We start from the raw sequence: 20,682 nt of genomic DNA, 5'->3' as shown, positions 1-20,682 counted from the left end.
TTGTTATTCACATGGTAGTTTATATTTTATAGTGATTTTCATTATTTAAAGAGTGCTTCACTCCATTGTTTGAACAAGTATAACAACAGTAATGCTTTGAGGTAATCTGAATGTTAGCTCACAGGACAGAGCGGGGAAAAAACTTAGTCTTTTTGTCATTTTGGGTTTTGAGTCCTGGAGCAGTAATTTATAAGGTTGTTTCCCTAGGTCAAGTTGCTTAACTTTTTACTTCTGTTCCCTTATCTGAGTAATAGGGATAATTATTCATCTTAAATAGAGTTAGCATTAAATGAGATAAAAGGTAAAACCCCTTTCATATAGTAGTTGTGTACATGTTAATATCCTACCATTCAGGTTCTCTTTCCAAAGGGCAACAGCTTGTGCTGCTTTCTGGGTCCAGTTCAGCACCTCAAGAATCAGCTAGTTATTGTGGCCCCCACACTCAGTCCTCTTGGCCCACAAAGTAGGATTTCATCCCTACCATCATCTTCATTTCCATTGGGGAGCATGACACAGCCCAGATTTCACATCAGGCGAGTTTTCCACTATCAGTCTTTAAGCTCTGGAATTCTGTCATCTAAACAGGAGGCTGCTGGTTGATCTGTGTAGCAGGCAAATTGTAGACATTTGACCCTGGAAAATTTACATACCTCTGAATCTGAGGTTGGCCATCTGTAAAATGGGACTAAGGGTGCATATCTCCAGACTTGTAAGAAGAAAAGGAAAAAAAAAAAAAACCTCAAATAATGTAGCAGGATTTTGAGATATATTACTCCCGGCCCATCCTGCCTCCTCTGTCCCATAAGATAGAAGATTTGAACCAGCATCTGGAATTGTATCAGCAAGAAGTGAACTTTGGTCCCATCTCATCATTTCTTTTTTTTCCACGTGCTTTCCTGTCTCCTTATTTTCCTTCTAGTTTGATCTGAGTGAAGCAATTTCTTATTGAGCCCCAGGAAGAAGAAATAGTGCAGAAGAGAAGGAATAATAATGGGTCAGCTAGACAGAAGATGAGAATCATCAAACATGTGTCCCAGTAGCCAGACCTATCAACAGAGCACAGGACCTTGGGTGAGTCCCTTCCCTCGTGCTAGCCTCGGGCCTAATATAGAAGGGCACTAAATATAGAAACAGTGGTTAGGGGCATGGGCTTTGGAGTCAGAAGGACTGGGATTTGACATTGGGACTCATTACTTGCTGGTTGCATGATCTTAAGCAAGCAGTTTATCTATTATGTGCTCTATGATCGTTGGTATCTTTTATTATTGCTTATTATTGTTATTATTATTGCTTATTATTATTTATTATTATTATTATTATTATTATTCCTACCACCCATCCAAAGGGTGAATGATAGGAGTGAAGATTATACTGCCTGGCATTACAGTGTTCCACTGAACTATGATTTTATAACTGTTGGATAGAGTGATTGACACACAGATAAAAGGAGGTCTATAGACAGCTCACGAGCAGACCCAGACATGTAACATTATTTAATATGTTACAGGTATGGCATTTCCAATCATATATATTGTTCAAGAGTTGGGGCTGGGTTAACTGGTAAAGCCTTCATTACAAATCATAGTTACATCTCATCTTATACCTTGTCATTTAATCAGAAAACTTTCTCTACATGCTAGTACTCTAGGCAAGAATTAAGATAAAAGCAAAACCAAAATAACAACAAGAAAAAAGGATACTGAATTGTATATAGAGTAAGATAATAGTTATAGGAAATGTGTATATAATACATGTATATTACATTTACATATTTACATGCAGAGGAAAATAATGGAACGAAATAGCATAGTGTGAATTTCAATGATGATGGGATTGCTGGGTATTGATACTTTTTAACACTGCATTTGACTCAAAATATTAAACATTTGCTAAATGGAGTATGTATTACATTTATGATTAAAAAAAGCTGAATCCCCTAAAAGTGTTACTACTTATGAAGGATTTCAGATGAAGAGCATAGAGCTATAAAATCAATCCAGATTAAGAGAAAACTTTACTCCTCCCTGATTGTATCCCCTTCCTCTCCCCTAGAGATAATTACTATCCAGAAAGGGATGATTATTCCCATGCATCGCTATATCCTTTTATTCCATATGAGAACTTTCCTAAACAAATTATAATATTTTTCTTCATGTTGGCACTATACACACACACACACAAAGTGTTCTTATCCTCTAGCTTGCTAATTTATTTAATATATAACGTGTGCACACACACACTCACATATACACACATATATTTATATGTGTGTATGTGTGTTTATATATCGATCTCCTGGTCCTTACACTCAAAGGAGTGATATGAGGAGTTCAAGGGTAAAATTTCATCAAGATCCCAGCATATTATTTGGCACATCGTCCACAACACCAATGTTTGCTTCCTTCTATCCTAACTTCCAATCTTTAACAGGGTTGTTATTTTTTTTTTTTTTTTTTTTGCTGTACGCGGGCCTCTCACTGTTGTGGCCTCTCCCGTTGCGGAGCACAGGCTCCGGACGCACAGGCTCAGCGGCCATGGCTCACGGGCCCAGCCGCTCCGCGGCATATGGGATCCTCCCAGACCGGGGCACGAACCCGTATCCCCTGCATCGGCAGGCGGACTCTCAACCACTGCGCCACCAGGGAGGCCCTAACAGGGTTGTTATTAACCTCAATAGCATTACTATATTTGAGTGAGCATTTGGGGATGTAAGAAAAAGAAGGGAACCACGCACCTAACTATGTTACGTAGGAATTTCAGTGCCATCTCTGTGATATGCAGTGTAATGGAGTTGGGCTGGGGAAAAAATCCTCATTCTTTCCAGTGAATAATTGTGCTTTTCCCATCCTCTGTTGGTGACCTGAGGGTTCGGGACCTACTTGGAGTTCTAGGAAGAGGTGACTGGGGGTTGGCAGGGAGGGACACTGGAACAAGAATCAGGATCTCTTTCTGGGTCCCAGAGCCTGAGCCACCCAGGGTGAGTTCCTTCCCCTGCTGTGTGTTATGAAACATGTGTCACTATTCATACCTCTACTGGCTCAGGGGCTACAGAGGTCATGTTTATGATTTCACACATTCTTGTTCCTTGAGGTGTTATGGTCACCTCTGTAGAACCCTCTTAATTTATAAAGAGGAGGAAGTTTTCAGAGACTCCTCAAAGAGGAGCTGGGCCTGGGACAGTGGGCCAGACTTATGGGGGCTGTATGGGAGAAAGTGGGGGGTAAGTCCACCCTGACTGGAGTGAAGAGTGGGGACTCCCGGGTGAGCAGACAGAGCTCGGAGGTAACTGATGGGACACTCCAGGGGTCTGAGGCTGTCCGGGTGTAAGACTGATTGGGGAAGGAACACATTCGCTTCCATGGGACACTACATAGCCCCTTTATACACTGAAATGGGACAACGATGGTAAGGAGGAAAGTGCCCTGCTGGTGTGTAGCTGGTCCATGGGGGCAGGGAAGAACCGGGAGCACAGACAGTAGGGAAGCTGAGTTGATGCTCAGTTCCCTAAACCTCCATTAAAGTAGGAAGCAGACATCAAGGGGAAGGATTCACGACTAATGGATCCCCCACACCGTCTGGAAACCATACACCCTCTTTAGTTTCTCTCTGACCCCAGGCCCCATGGACTCCATCTGCCAGCGAGATTCTACCTGCCTCCTGGAGTCACATTCTTAACCAGAACACTGTCTACCTGTTAGCTCTCCCCACACTCTCCTTTGTTTCATCTCTGCGTCATCCCTGAGGTCACTCAGGCTTTTCTCCTCCTTTGTTGCTTTTCTCCTTTCATCCGCTCAGTGAGGTGTATCACAACACAGCACTGCTCTGACAAGTTTAGGCTTTAAAAAAAAACATATTTTTCTTGTGCACTTATCATTTTTGCAGAGTTAAGATCTGACCCTTGCCCCAAATAGATCTTTTTTGACAAAACCCCTCCTGCCTTCTGCTTGGGTAACTCTGCTGTTGTAGACGCATGGGCTCAGTATACTTAACTTAAATGTGTTATTATCCATACTTTCTGACCTTTTCAACTCTGTTCAGTAGAGTCTCTGCACAGGATTTCTCCTGGGATATAATGGTTTGTTTCTGGATTTCAGCCATGTCATCTGCACACGTTCTTTCATAGACAGTTGGCCCTATCACTGGATCTTTTTTGGAGGGCTTCAGCGGTTTACCATGTGGGCCCACAATGCCTCTTTCCTTGTCTCTAAATTCATCTCTCTGCCAACTTACTGAAGGTGGGGATTAATGAAGATACAGGGTACAATTCTTGAGCTGCCCTGAGTCCCTTCACGTTGGAATAGAAGCATTTAATAACCAGGGAGTAGATATTACAGAATGCAGTTGGTGGTGTTAGAACAGATTTGAAACATTTGAAAAGCACTGTATTCCAATAGAGATATTTTCTAAGGGCAGAGGAAAGAGCATGATACCAAAGTAAGTGAGTGTTCATGGAGATGATGTAGAAATTTTAATTATCATTTAGAATCTGGGGAATATTTGTGCCCTTATCCTAGGATATCTTTCATTCTTTCACTGATTCATATCTATATGGGTAATAGGTAGCTCAAACAGTGGTGAGTATCTGCATGCCCAACTCTTTGCATTGTGTGATCAATAAAGTTCCATTATTATCCACCTTTTGTAGTAGAATAGTCTTCAGTATTTTCTCTACATTCATTGAGAACCACGTAACATAGTGTAATACTTTTTGATTCAACCATTCAACAGAATTTTAGAAATTTCAAGAGGAAAAGGAAAAGCTACTATGTTTATATATTTGCTCTTTCCAATTTTCTTTCTTCCTAACTGACATTCCAAGAGCACCTCTATTATCAATTCCTTTCTGTCTTAAGAACTTCCTTTAGCCATTCTTTTACTTTACATTCTGCTGGTGATAAATTCTCTTCATTTTCCTTCATCTTACAATGTCTTTGCATACCCCACCTTTCCTGAAGTAAAACATAACCACCGGATACAGAATTTTAGGTTAAGAGTTTTCTTTCAGCACTTGAAAAACGTTGTGCCACTTCCTTCTATACTCCATGGTTTCTGATGAGAAAATTGCTGTTATTTGAATTGTTTTTTTTCCTATAGATAACGCATCATTTCTCTCTCCCTCCTTTCAAATTTTTTCCGATTTTTTGGGGGGTTTGTCTTTAATATTTTCCTAAGTTTGATCATGATGTGTGTTTCATGGATTTCTTTGGAACAGTTCTTCTTGGGGTTTGCTCAACTTCTTGAACCTCTAGGTTTATGTCTTTTGCTCAACTTGAAATTTGTTAGCCATAATTTCTTCAAACACTTTTTCTCCTCTCCTTCCAAGAAAAAATGACATGAATATCACATCTTTTGTTTATTGTTCCATAGGTAGGTCCCCAAAGCATTGTTCTATATTTTTTTAGTCCATTTTTCTTGGTCGTTAAAGTTGGGTTGTTGCTGTTGTTCTGCCTTCACGTTAACTTTCCTCTTTCCTCTCCATTCTGCAGTTACATCCACCCATTGAATTTCTGTTTCAGTATGTTTCAGTTCTAAAATTTCCATGCTTTGTGACCACCTAGAGGGGTGGGATAGGGAGGGTGGGAGGGAGGGAGACGAAAGAGGGAAGAGATATGGGGATATTTGTATATGTATAACTGATTCACTTTGTTATAAAGCAGAAACTCACACACCATTGTAGAGCAATTATACTCCAATAAAGATGTTAAAAAGTAAATTAATTAAATAAAATAAAATTTCCATTTGGTTCTTCTGTGTATCTTCCATATCTTTGCTGAGACTTTCTACTCTTTTCATTTGTTTCAAGCAGGTTTATATTTTTTCATTGCAGTATTTTTTGAAACATTTTTATGATGACTACTTTAAAATTTACATTAGAAAATCCCAATATCTATTATTATTTTGGTGGTGTTGTTTGTCGTGGTGGTGTTGTTTGTTGATTATATTTTTTCACTCAATTAAGATTTTTTTGGATAGAAGAGTTTTGATTATATACAGGACATTTTGGGTATTATGTTATGAGACTGTGTCTTATTTAAGTCATCTGTTTTAGCAAGGCTTCAGTGACACCATGCCAGTGGGGGAAAGGGATCACAGTCTCATAGCGGCCAGGTGAGGATGAAAGTCCAGGTTCACCACTCAGTCTTCTCTGACTCAGGAGTTGGAGGTTAGAGAGGGAGAGGAAGGGGTGCCTGCCTCATTAGTGCTTGGTAGAGGTGGAATTTCAGGCTCCCCACCAGGCCTCCACCTACACTACCCTGGCTGGGAGAGGGAGCACACCTCCTTACTGTTCCCTATGTGGCCTCTACTGACACCATCCCAGGGGGAGGGGGTGTTCATTACTGCCAGGTGGGGATAAAAGTCCAGGTTCCCCACTTAGGCTCTACTAACATGGGGGATGGGGCAGGCATGGGAGTGGAAGGGAAGTGGAGCTCTGTTACTACTGCTTGGTGGAAGAAGGATTTCACTCCCCACCAGGTCTCCATCGACACCACCCAGGTAGGAGTGGGAAGGCACTTCTTGCCTGCCTTCCTTGTGGCCTGCCCTGACACTGTGGAGGGGAGGAGGACTCCGCATCACTGGATGGTCATGAAAGTTCCACTGTTTCACTTGGCTTTGGGTGGCACCAGCCCAGAGAGGGGAAGGGTGCCTTCCCTTCTATGAGAGAGGAGGGGAAGGGGAGCCTAATTTTCACTGGATGTGGGTGGAAGTCAGACTCCTTGCATGGTCTTCACTGACACCATGGGTGGGGTGTGTGCTCATTTCCACCAGGTGGGGATGAAAGCCCTTTTTTCCCATGGGGTCTTCTCTGATACCACCCCAAAGAGTGGGGAGGGGTATTTGTTTATAATCAAGTGAGCATGGAGTCCACATTTCCCACTCAGTCTTTGCTGCCATGGTGAGGGTGCAGCTGTGTTTCACTCTGTGATGTTAGGGCAGTTGTTGTCTAAAAGCTTTGTTTCTTGCTAGGTTCCCCCTTTTTCTGGTCCTGTGTCTAAATACAGCAGGCTTTTCTTAGAGCTCTTTTTGTCTTTTCCTTTTGGTGTTTTAGGGTCTTCTGCTTCTCCAGCACGCCATCTGGCGTGTATGAGGTAAAAATAAAGCCAAGGGAATTCACTGCCTTATTACTTGGATCTCAAAGTCCCCAGCCAGTCTGTCTTTTTTCTTTCCACTTTTCAGAGACATCTTATATTTGTTTTACCTGTAATATCCAGGATTTTTAGTGTACCTAGCCAAAGTAATAGGGAGAAGTATGTCTATTAAATCTTGTCCCCCAAACAAAAGTCCTTTCCTTTCATTTTTTAATATAAGTAAAAGTGTATATACAGTTGACCCTTGAACAATACAGATTTGTCCACTTATACATGGATTTTTTTTCAATAGTAAATACTGCAATACTATTTTATCCAAAGTTGGTTGAACCACAGATATGGAACCACAGATACAGAGGACCCATGGATATGGAGGAACTGAGTATATGGAGGGCCAACTATGAGTTATGTGCAGGTTTTCGACTGTGTGGAGGGTCAGTGCCCCTAGTCCCTGTGTTGTTCAAGGGTCAGCTGTATTTGAATTCCCCCAATTCTTAGATTAAAAAATACCATGTATTTTTAGATTTAAAAAAAGTCCATGTACACAAAGGTATATAACCTTTGTGTACATGGACTTTTTCTCTTAGCAGTATATTCTGGAGGTCCCACCGTAGCTTTATGTGGCGCTATTCATAATTCTTCTTTGAGCTTACTTAGTGTATAATGTGGGTTGTGTGATAGTTCATCCAGCACAGAATTGATGGATATTTAAGTTGCTTCCATTTTTTCTTATACAAATAGTGCCTCAATGAATATCTGTATTTATATCTGTCATCTTTTTGTGTCATTACCCATATATCTTTAGTATATAGATATAATGTTTCTGGAAATGGGATTTCTTAGTCAAAGCATAAGAACATATTTAATTTTGCTAGGTATAAACAAATTCCCTTTTATAATGGTTGCATTACTTTCCTATAGCTACCGTAATAAATAACTACAAACCTGGTATCTATAAAAAACAGAAATTAATTCACTCACTGGTTTAGAGGTCAGAAGTCCAAAATTAGTTTCACTGGGCCAAACTCAAGGTGTCAGCAGCATGACGCTTCTTCTGGAGGCTCTAGAGGAGAATCTGTTCCTTGCCTCTTCAAGCTTCTCTTGGCTGCTGACATTCCTTGGCTTGTGCCTGCGTCACTCCAGCCTTTGCATCCCAGGTCACATTGCCTTCTCCTTTTGTGTCTGTGTCAATTCTCCCTCTGCCTCTCTGTTGTAAGGACACTTACGATTGCCTCTAGGGCCTGGATAATCAGGATAATCTCTCCATTTCAAAATCCTTAACTTCATCACATTTGCAAAGACGCTTTTTCCAAATACAGTAAGATTTATAGGTTCCAGAGATTAGGATCTGATATCTTTGGAAACAAATATTAAACCTACTACAGTAATCATAACCTTTTGCATCGCCGTGAGCAGTATGTGAAAGGACATGTTTTTTTTTTACATCCTCATCAAATGAGTGTGTTGATAATCTTTTGGATTTGCCAATCTAATAATTTAGAAATGGTATATCTTACTGTAGTTTTAATTGCATCTCCCTTACTAAAAGCAACTTTGAGCATCTTTTACATATGTTTAAAGACAATTTGCATTTTTTCCATTAATTGCTTATTTCTTCCATGTCTCTGATAGGGTTGTTGTTTATTAATGATGTTTTTTAATGACTCTGATAAGCTTCTATATAGAAGGAATATCAACAGTTTGTTAGATATTAGTTACACATATTTTCCTTGTATCTTTAAAATTGTCTAGCATGTTTTATGCCATGCCAAATTGTTATTGTTATTTTTATGTAGTCAAATTTACAAATCTTTTTTCCTTAGTATGCTTGAATTTTGAGTCATAGTTAGGAAAGTTCTCCTTCCCATATAAGAGACTTAAACATGAATATCTCATAGAGATCAATTGAATTTGAAGCAGAAGGAAATGAAATATATGCATATTTATATGATGGATAAGCTTTGCTGACATTCTTATAGGATGAAATACCTGAGGATGTTGAGGAAGAGGAAGTAATCATCTTTTCAATACTTATTTTTAAAAAATAAGGGGAGTTATCTCATTTAACAAGAAATCTGGCAGAAAGCCAATTCCATGATTGGTTTAATTTAGCTGTTCCAACAGTGTCATCAAGGACTCAGGTTCTTTCCATCTTCAGTATGTGTTGGTTTGTCTGGTTCTCATGATCTCAAGATGGCTGCCATAGTTCCAGGCTTCACACCCAATTAACAACATTCAGAGACAGAAAAAGAGTGTCAGCATGCTTCTCTTTCCCACCCCCCTCTTTTGTTATTTGTGGCAAAATATACATAACAAATTTATCATTTTAACCATATTTAAATGTACAGTTCAGTGGCATTTAGTGCATTCACATTGTTGTACAACCATTGCCACTTCCCATTTCCAGAACTTTTTTATCATCCCAAACTGAAACTCTGTACCCATTAAAAAATAACTCCCTGTTATCTGCTCCCCCAAGCCCTGGAAACCACTATTCTACTTTCTGTCTTTATGAATTTGACTATTATATATATTTCATATAAATGAAATAATACAATATCTGTCCTTTAGTGTATGGAATATTTCACTTAGCATAATGTCTTCAAGGTTCACTCATGTTGTAGCATGTATCAGAATTTCATTCCATTTTAAGGCTGAATAATATTCCATCGTATGCATATACCACAATTTGTTTCTCCATTCATCTGTCAATGAACATTTGAGTTGTTTCTGCCTTCTGACTACTGTGAATAGTCTGCTAAGAGCTTTGTTGTGCAAATATCTGTTTGAGTGCTGCTTTTAATTCTTTGGGGTATATACCCAGAAGTGTAATTGATGGATCATATGAAAATTCTTTAATTTTGGGGGGGAGCCATCAACCTGTTTTCTACAGCAGCTGCACCATTTTATATTCCCACCAGCAAGGCACAAAGTAATGATTTCTCGACATCCTCACCAACACTTGCTAATTTCTGTTTTTTGTTATTTATTAATTTTTTTTTTTTTTTTTTTTTTTTTTTTTTGCCGTACGCGGGCCTCTCACTGCTGTGGCCTCTCCCGTTGCAGAGCACAGGCTCCAGACGCGCAGGCTCAGTGGCCATGGCTCACGGGCACAGCCGCTCCGCAGCATGTGGGATCTTCCCGGACCAAACCCGTGTCCCCTGCATCGGCAGGCAGACTCTCAACAACTGTGCCACCAGGGAAGCCCTATTTATTAATTTTTAATTAAAGTGTAGTTGATTTAGGATATTTTAGTTTCAGGTGTACAACATAGTGATTCAATATTTTTATAGACTGTACTCCATTTAAATTTATTACAAAACAATGGCTAGATTCCCTGTGCTGAACAATATTTATATCCTTGTTGCTTATCTCTTTTATAACATAGCAGTTTGTATCACTTAATCCCATATCTCTCTCTTGCTCCTCCCCTCTGCCCTCTTCCCATACTGGTAGCCACCAGTTTGTTCTCTGTGAGTCTTTTTTGTTATATACATTTGTTTTACTTTTTAGATTCCACATATAAGTGATAACATAGGTTGTCTTTCTTGGTCTGACTTATTTCACCAAGTATAATACTCTCTAGGTCCATCATGTTGTTGCAAATGGCAGAATTTCATTCTTTTTTATGGCTGTGTAATATATATATATATATATATATATATATATATATATATATATATATATATATCTCCCCCAAATATTCTTTGTCCATTTATCTGTTGATGGCCACTTAGGTTGTTTTCATATCTTGGCTATTGTATATAATGCTGCTATGAACATTGGGGTGCACGTATCTTTTCAGATTACTGTTTTCATTTTCTTCAGATATATATATATATAAAAAAAGAATTGCTGGATCATACAGTAGTTCTATTTTTAGTTTTTTTAGGAACCTCCATACTGTTTTCCAAGGTGGACGCACCAATTTACATTCACACCAACAGTGTACAAGGGTTCCCTTTTCTCCAAATCTATGCTAACATTTGTTACTTGTAGACTTTGATGATAGCCATTCTGATAGGTGTGAGGTGATACCTAATTGTGGTTTTGAGTTGCATTTCTCTCATGATTAGTGACGTTGAGCATCTTTTCATGTGCCTGTTAGCCATCTGTATGTCTTCTCTGCAAAAATGTCTATTCTGTTTGTTTTTTTTATTAATAGCCATCCTAATGGGTGTAAGGTTGTTCTCATTGTGGTTTGGATTTGCATTTTCCTAATGATTAGTAATGTTGAGCATCTTTTCAAGTACTCATTGCCTATTTGTACATATTCTTTGGAGAAATGTCTATTCAAGTTCTTAGCCCAGTTTTTAATCAAATTGTTCATTTTGTTGTTGTTATAGGAATTCCTTGTATGTTCTGGATGTTAATCCCTTATCAGATATATTATTTGCAAATATTTTCTCCCATTCTTTGTGTTGCCTTTTCAATCTGTTGATGGTGTCCTTTGAGGCATGAATGTTATTGATGAAGTTCAAGTTATTTATTTTATCTTTTATTTCCTGTGCTTTTGGTGTCATTTCTGAGAAGTTATTGCCAAATCCAACATTATGAAGCTTCTCCCCTATGTTTTCTTCTGAGTTTTATAGTTTTAGTTCTTACATTTAGGTCTTTGATTTATTTTGAGTTAATTTTGTATATGGTGTATGATAAATGCCCAACTTCATTCTTTTGCATGTGGATATCAGTTTTCTCAGGACCATTTATTGAAAACACTGTCCTTTCCCCATTGAATGGTCTTGCACCCTTGTTGAAAATCATTTGACCATAGGGGTGAGTGTATATTTCTGGGTTGTCTCTTACATTCCATTGATCTATGTGTCTGTCTGTATGATAATAGCACACTGTTCTGATTGTTATATTTTTGAAATAAATTTGATATGAGGAATTTGTGTCTTCCAAATTTGTTCTTCGTTTTCAAGATTGTTTTGGCTATTCTGCATCCCTTAAGATTCTATATGAATTTTAGGATTGGTTTTTAAAATTTCTCCAACAACACAATTGAGATTTTGATAGAGATTACACTGAATCTGTAGATCACTTTGGGTAGTTTTGACAGTTTAACAATACTAAATCTTCTAATCCATGAACACAGGATATCTTTCAATTTATTTATGTTCTCTTTAATTTCCTTCAATGATGTTTTGTAGTTTTCAGTTTGCAAGTCTTTTGCCTCCTTGGTTAAGGTTATTCCTAGAGTATTTTATTCTTCTTAGTGTAAATGTAATTGTAATTTTTCATAAATTCCTTTTTGGATTACTTATTTTTAATGTATGGAAATATAATTTAATTTTGCAGGTTGATACTGTATCCAATTTTTCTGAATTAACTTATTAGTTCTAATATTTTTTTTGTGTGTGGAATCTTTAGGGTTTTCTACATGTCAGATCATATCATCTCTGAACAGAGATAGTTCAACTTCTTCCTTTCCAATTTGGATACTTATTATTTCTTTTGCTTGCCTAATTGCTCTGGCTAGAGCTTCCAAAACTATGTTGCACAGTAGTGGTGAAAATGGGCATCCTTCTCCTATTTCTGATCTTAGTAGAAAAGCTTTTGTTTTCACCATTGAGTATGATGTTAGTTGCGGGTTTTCATATATGACATTTATTATATTAAGGTGGTTTCCTTCTATTCCTAGTTTGTTGAGTGTTTTTACCATGAAAGGGTACTGAATTTTATCAAATGCTTTTTAAACATGAATTGATTGTATGTTTTTTACCTTCATTCTGTTAATGTGGTATATTACATTGTTTAGTTTTTGAATGGTGAACCACACTTGTATTCCATGAATAAATCTCACTTTGTCATTGTGTATAATCCTTCTATATGCTTCTGAATTTGTTTTGCTAACATTTTTTAGGATATCTGTATCAATATAAGGGATATTGGCCAAGTATTCTTTTCTTGTAGTGTATATGTCTGGTTTTGGTATCAGAATAATATTGGTCTTACAAAATGAGTTAAGAAGTGTTTCCTCTTCTTCAATACTTTGAGAATATTTGAAGATAGACCATTTTCTTATAGCAGTTTTAGGTTCCCAGAAAAATGGACAGAAAATTAAAGAGTTCCCATATGACCCCTTCTCCAGCACACACACAGCCTCCCTCACTATCAAAATTCCACACCATTGTGGCACATCGATGAACCCACATTGACACATCATTATCACCCAAAGTCCATAGCTTACATTAAGGTTCACTCTTGGTGTTGTAAAGTCTGTGGGTTTAGGCAAATATATGCTGAGATATGTCCATAATTGTAATATCATACAGAAAAGTTTCACTGCCCTAAAATTGTTCTATGCCCAACATATTCATCCCTCTCTTCCCCCAACCACTGGTGATCACTGATCTTTTTACTGTCTCCATATTCATGCCGTTGCCAGAATGTCATATAGTTGGAATCATACAATGTGTAGCCTTTTCTGATTGACTTCTTTAATTTAGTAATATGCATTTAAAGTTCATCCATGTCTTTTCAAGGCTTGATGAGTCATTTCTTTTTAGCAATGAATAATATTCCATTGTATAAATGTACCACAGTTTATTTATCAATTCACCTACTGAAGGACATCTTGATTGATAACAAGTTTAGGCAATTATGGATAAAACTGCTATAAACATCCTTGTGCAGGTTTCTGTTTGGACATAAGTTTTCAACATATTTGGGTAAATCCTAAGGAGTGCAATTGCTAGATCATGAGGTAAGAGTATGTTTAGCTTTCTAAGAAACTGCCAAACTGTCTTCCAAAGTGGCCATACCATTTTGTACTTCCACCAGCAATGAATGAAAGATCTTCTGTTTATTCATGATTCGATTGGTAGGCTGTGTGTTTCTAGGAATTTGTTCATTTCATCCAGGTTATTCACTTTGTTGGTGTATAATTGTCCATTGTATTCTCCTATAATCCTTTTCATTTCTGTAAAATCAGTAGTAATGTCCCCACTTTCATTTCTGATGTTAGTATTTTTGTATTCTCTTTTTATTCAGTCAGTGTAGCTAAAGATTTGTCAAATTTGTTGATATTTTCTAAGAACCATTTTGGTTTCATTTATTTTTTTCTTTTGTTTTTCTACTTTCTGTTTCTATTTATCTCCACTCTAAACCACACATATTATTTCCTTCCTTTTGCTAGCTTTGGGTTTAGTTTGTTCTTCTTTTCCTAGTTCCTTAAGCTGTAAAGTTATATTGTTAATTTGAGATCATCTCTTTCATGTAAGCATTGACAGTTATAAATTTCCATCTCAGCACTGCTTCGCTGTACCATAAGTTTTGGTTGTTGCATTTTCACTTATATTTGTCTCATGGTATTTTCTAAATTCCCTTGTGGTTTTTTCTTTGCCCCATTGGTTGTTTAATAGTATGTTGTTTAATTTCCACACAGTTGTGAATTTTTTCAGTTTTCCTTCTGTTACTGATTTCTAGTTTCATTCTATTGTGATTTTAAAAGATAATTTGTATGATTTCAATCTTTCAAAATTTATTAAGACTAGTTTTGTAACTAACACGGCCTATTCTGGACAATATTCCATGTGCAGTTGAGAACAATGTATATGTTGCTACTGTTTGTTGGAGTGTTCTGTATATGTCTGTTAAGGCCAGTTGGTTTATAGTGTTGTCCTCCTCCCACCCACTTTATGTTATTGATATCACCAATTACATTTTTATACATTGTGTAACTATTAAAATAAATTTATTATTTTTGATGTATTTGTCTTTTAAATCCTGTACAAAATTAAAAGTGGATTTAGAAACCAAAAATTTTTAAATACTGATTTTTATATTTGTCCATATATTTACCTTACCAGAGATCTTTATAGTTTTATATAGCCACAAGTTATTGTTTAGTGTCCTTTCATTTCAACTTGAAGGACTCCCATTAGTCTTTCTTGTAGGGCAGGTCTAGTGCTAATGAACTTCCTCAGCTTCTGTTTATTTGGGAATGCCTTGATTTCACCCTCATTTTTGAAGGATAGTTTTGACAGATATAGACTTCTCATTTGATAGATTCTTTCTTTAAGTACTTTAAATATATTATCCTACCACATCTGGCCTCTAAAGTTTCAGCTGATAAATCAGCTGATAATATTATTGAGGATCCCTTGTATGTGATAAGGTGATTTTCTCTTGCTACTTGCAAGATTCTCTCTGTCTTTTCCTATTGACAGTTTGATTTTAATGTTTGTTGGTGTGAGACTGTTTCTGTTTGTCATAGCTGCGGTTTGTTGAGCCTCTTTTACTTGTACATTTACATATTATGTCAAAGCTGGGAAGTTTTTGGCCATTATTTTTTCATGTAATCTTTCTGCCACTTTCTGGCCCTCTTATCCTTCTGGGACTCTCATGATGTGTATTTTGGTCCTCTTGATGGTATCCCATAAGACCCTTAGGCTCTGTTCACTTTTCTTCATTATTTTTTCTTTCTGCTCCTCAGACTCAATACTTACAAATGTCCTATCTTTGAGTTCACTGATTCTTTCTTCTGCCTAATCATATCTACAATTGAACCATTCTAATGAATTTTTCAATTACATTATAATATTATTCAGCTCCAGAATTTGTTTTGTTCCTTTTAAAAATTTTTGTCTCTGCTGATATCCTCATTTTATTCATACTTCTTTTTCCTGATTGCCTTTAGTTCTTTGTTTGTTTTCCTTTGTCTCCTGAGCATATATAAGACAGTTGCTTTAAAATCTTTCTCTAGTAAGTCCTATGTCAGGGCTTCTTTGGGTGGAGATGGTTCTATCAATTTTTTCTGTGCCTTTGAATGGGCTATATTTTCCTGTTTCTTTGTATGCTTTGTCATTTTTGGTTGCAATATGAACATCTCAAATAGCAACTACCTCTACCAGTCTTTGCAGACTTGCTCTTTACAAGGGTGATCCTTTACCAATGAGCTGGACTTGCTCTGATCACAGGAATTAGCCTGAAGTGAAAGCTTAAGATCTTGTCAGGCCTTTTCTGCACATGCATGTTGTGTGGGCCTGTGTGTGAATGTCTCAGTTCCCCTTTATACGTGGCTACTTTTAAATGTCTTAATTTCCCAAAGAGTCTCATCCCAGATTCTTCTTGGCGCCTTAGATAGTCTATTGTATGCCTCCACCTATAATCTCTAGTCTCAGCCTTCTGTAGACCTATAGTCTCCTTGCACCTTTCACAGGCACTGTTGCCTTTCCCGCCTGTCTTCAAAGTTAGGAAAAACAAAGAGGAGTCCTTCAGGCAGCACTCAGACAAGTTAGAATATTGGAAATAAGGTCTACTCTACTTCCTCTGGTTTGAAGGACGGACTGGGAACTGGGTTGCCACCTCCTCCAAATCAAAACTGCTGCCACACTGGATAGGTGGTAAGGAAAGGGTAAAGTAATGACTCAAAACTTTCCCTACCATTTTGACTTAGGTCTTTTCCTGACTGGGTGTTCCTTAGTTGCTCTAGACCTTTGACTATTCTCAGATCTCTTATAAAGTTATTTTATTAAGTCTCTACTTATTTTTTATAATGTTTTTGAGGGTGAATGAGGGCCTGGAGCTTCTTAGCCTGCCATTTTGCTGACATCACTTCTCTTATTAGTTTTTAATGTATTTTCTTTTCTTCCCCTTTTATCTTCCATTTTCACATTGGAATAGCATTAACCCATTGAGCGCCAGAAAGAATAAAGTACAAAATAACAGAGTGTTAAAAAGGGTCTGCCATGTAACACACTGAAATCAGGATACCTGTGTCCTAAATACCAAATTTATTTTTTTATAGGACCAAGCATAGTCATTTCCCTTGTGTTGGCCTCATCCATAACAGAAAAAGTTTGTGTATCCCAGTGGTTAGCAACGTGGACTTTGGTGTTAGATAAAGTTAGATGTGAGCTGGGCAAATTTAATTACTGATTTCATGATCTTTATAGCTAATATTGAGCCTCCAGAGATATGAGACCTATATGTAATATATAAGCACTATATGTACATACATGGAGAATATGATTAGAGTAAATGCACAAACATCATACATTATTTTTAAATCACTGAATGGTAGGTTTCTTGTTATTTATTTATTTATCTCTGGACTAGGCAATATTTTCCACAATTTCTAAGTAATGGATCATTTTTCAGAGCAGAATTAAAGCTCATAGAAATAATGCTTGTTTTGAAAATTTCAGACATAGATTTATAGAAAATAATATAACAGACTTCTGTATATTCAAATTGAGAAATAAAATATCACATATGCAGTTGAAACTCACTTTGAATCTCCTCTGATTATATTAGTCTCCTTCTTCCCCAGAGGTAATTTTTATCAAGATTTTGGGTTTTTCATACTTAAGACTTTTCTTTATAGTTTATTACCTATGTATATATATATATATATTAATTTTATTACATATGTATATATCCCTAAGTGAAACACGGTATTGTTTTCTTGCATGGTTGTATCTATAGGTGCTGGCTACCTGATGGAAAGGAGGAAGGAAGAAACATAAGGAGAACAAATACACATTCACATCTCAACATTGTGACCTGCCATATATGCCTTCTTTGCTGTGTGTATTCTCTTGCAGAGCTACTAAAATGGACACAATCATTATTTTTAGCTTATGTGCAGTAGGGAGCACGAACACATTCTGCAGATACTATTTTCAACCCTTTTTTCCCTGATGTCTTCAAAGGTTTAGTTTCCCAAGTGCCATCTAGCTCAAAGTGCAGGCCTAATTTACTGGCTTTCATTCAGTTACTCATGTAGGCCTGTGTACCTAGAATCTAATCTGTAGTATCCTGGTGAAATTTAGTTTTTCTGTTTCCAGAATACTACCCATATCCCTTGATTGGCTTAAGGATGCATCCCATTTTGAACTTGATCTGATTTTGTATTACAAGTGCTGGGCATGGGTATATTTTCCTTTCCTTTTATTATTCTTAATTGCACAAGGAAGGAGATTCAGTGGTGTTTTAATATGCATGTGTTGATTGCTCCTGAATAAGCCTGTGACTAAACTTTAACCCTGAATCCCACTGTTTAAGGGTTTTCCCCCTCTGGATGCTGTGGAGCTGAACTCTGGGTGATCCCATGCAGACTGTCACCCTTTTACTCCCTTGTGGCATTCATTGTTTAGATTATTGGGAGGTTAAGCTGATGAGCCTTCTTTTAATTCAAGGAGCTTTATTTGGGAGAGTACATAAAGAATGTTGTGAAACTACTTTTATCTAAAATCCAGGGAAGTGGAGATGTCATCTGACTGTCAAATGTAAGGTTTATCTGTGAGACATGCTTGCCCTTCCCCTAGGCAATTATATTTTCCCTGAAGCTACCAAAACGGGACTGTCATGTGGATAGATTCATAAATTAGTTTGGTGGCCACCTCATTACCTAATTCTCTTGGTTTAGGAATGTTCTTTATCTGACACTGACCCACTGTGGAATGGCTGGGGATACTTATTTTTTCTCTTTATTCTTTTTGCTTCAGAACCCAAGTGCTTTTGTTGTAGATAAAAATGGGAAATTCAGGAAAGGTAAAAAAGAAAAATTAGAAACCCTTTAGAAGTCTACTACTTGTGAGTAGGCACATTAAATAGTTGAATATAATATTTTTCAGAAAACAAGACCTACCCATATGTTGTCTACAAGAAACTCACTTTAAATACAAAGATTCATATAGATTAAAAGTAAATGGGTGGGGTATATGCTAACATCCTAACACTAACCAAAAGAAAGCAGAAGTAGCTATATTCATTTCAGACAGAGCAGACTTCAAATCAAGGTGAGTTATCAGGGATAAAGAAAGGCATTCTATAATGATTAAAGAAGTTAGTTCTCCAAGACATAACAGTCTTTAACATTTATGTGCTTAACAACAAAGTATAAAAATATGTGAGGCAAAAACTAATAGAATTGCAAAGGGAAGTATAATAGATTAATTGCATGATCATGTCAGTGCATTTGACAGAGCATTTGACAAAATGAGACACTCATTCATGATTGAAAAAAAAAAAAAACCTCAGTAAACTAGGAATAGAGGAGAAATTCCTCACATTGATAATGAATATCTACAAAAAACTTACAGCTAACATCATATTAATGGTGAGAAACTTAAAGGTTTCCCACTAAAATCAGGTACAAAGCAAGGATGTTCACTTTCACAACTCCTTTTCAGTATCATACTGGAAGTTCTAGCTAATGCAAAAAGGTAAGAAAAGGAAATAGAAGGTATATAGTTTGGGAAGGAAGAAATATAATTGTCTTTGTTCACAAATGACATTATCATCTATATAGAAAATCCAAAAGAATCAACAACAAAAATACCCCTCTAGGACAAATAAGCAATTATGGCAAGGTTGAGGTATACAAGGTTAAAATACAAAAGTCAGCCACTTTCCTATGTACCAGCAAAGAGCAAGTAGGATTTGAAACTGAAAATACAATCCATTTACATTATCACCTTCCAAAATGAAGTACTTATGTATAAATCTAACAAAATATGTACAAGATCTATATGAGGAAAACTACAAAACTCTGATGAATGAAATCAAAGAACTAAATAAATAGAGATAGTCCATGTTCATGGACAGGAAGACTCAGTATTGTTAAGATGTCAGTTCTTCCCGACTGGATCTGTAGGTTCAATGCAATAACCCCCTCCCCAAATCCCAGCCAGTTATTTTGTGGATATTGAAAAACTGATTCTAATGTTTATATGGAGAGATAAAAGACCTAGAATAGCCAACACGATACTGAAGGAGAAGAACAAAGTTGGAGGGCTGATGCTACCCAACTTCAAGGCTTGTTATAAAGTTCACAACACTGTGGTATTGGTGAAAGAACAAATAGATCAATGGCACAATAAAGAGCCTGTAAATAGACCCACATAAATATAGTCAACTGATCTTCAACAAAGGAGCAAAGGCAAAAGAATGGAGTAAAGATAGTTTTTAGTACTAATGGTGCTGAAAGAACCAGACATGCACATGGGAAAAAATGAATCTAGACACAGACCTTACACCCTTTACAAAAATAACTCAAAATAGATCACAGACCTAAATTTAAAACATAAAACTATAAAATGGCTAGAAGATTTAGGAAAAAACCTAGTTACCCTTTTTTATGGCAATGTCATTTTAGATATAATACCAAAGGCACAATCTATGAAAGAAATAATTGATAAGCTGGAAGTCATGAAAATTAGAAACTTTCACTCTGCAAAGGACAGTGTCAAGAGAAAGAGAAGACAAGTCAAAGAATGGAAGAAAATATTTGCAAAAGACACATCTGATAAATGACAGTCATCCCAAATATACAAAGAATTCTTAAAGCTCAGCAATAAGAAAATGAACAACCTAATTTTCAAGTGGGACAAAGACCTTAACAGACAACTCATCAAAGAACATATACAGATGGCAAATAAACGTAAGATACTCCACATCATATATCATCAGAGAAGTCCAAATTAAAACAACAATGAGATACCACTACACATTTATTAGAATGGCCAAAATTCAGAACACTGGCAACTGGAGTTGGATTTGGAGAGGAATTGGAGCAACAGGATCTCTCATCTATTGCTGATGGGAATGCAAAATGGTTACAGCACTTTGGAAGACAGTGTGG

General features: G+C 36.9%; 1 long non-coding RNA gene across 2 annotated transcripts in view; it reads left to right on the top strand.

Annotated features, from left to right (window-relative positions):
• Positions 1 to 19,650, top strand: part of LOC309796844 — a 29,019-nt gene extending 9,369 nt beyond the window's left edge. For both annotated transcript variants that reach the window (XR_014292511.1, XR_014292512.1), the window contains exons 3-4: positions 920 to 1,071; positions 17,523 to 19,650. This is a non-coding gene — a long non-coding RNA (uncharacterized lncRNA). The remainder of the gene's footprint in view (positions 1 to 919; positions 1,072 to 17,522) is intronic.
• Positions 19,651 to 20,682: the final 1,032 nt, after the last annotated feature.

Source organism: Mesoplodon mirus (genome assembly GCF_964341445.2).
Source record: "Mesoplodon mirus genome assembly, chromosome: X".
In the NCBI taxonomy this organism is placed as follows: Eukaryota; Metazoa; Chordata; class Mammalia; order Artiodactyla; family Ziphiidae; genus Mesoplodon; species Mesoplodon mirus.
Note: the sequence above shows the minus strand (reverse complement) of the source record. Positions and strands in the feature narration are given on the sequence as shown.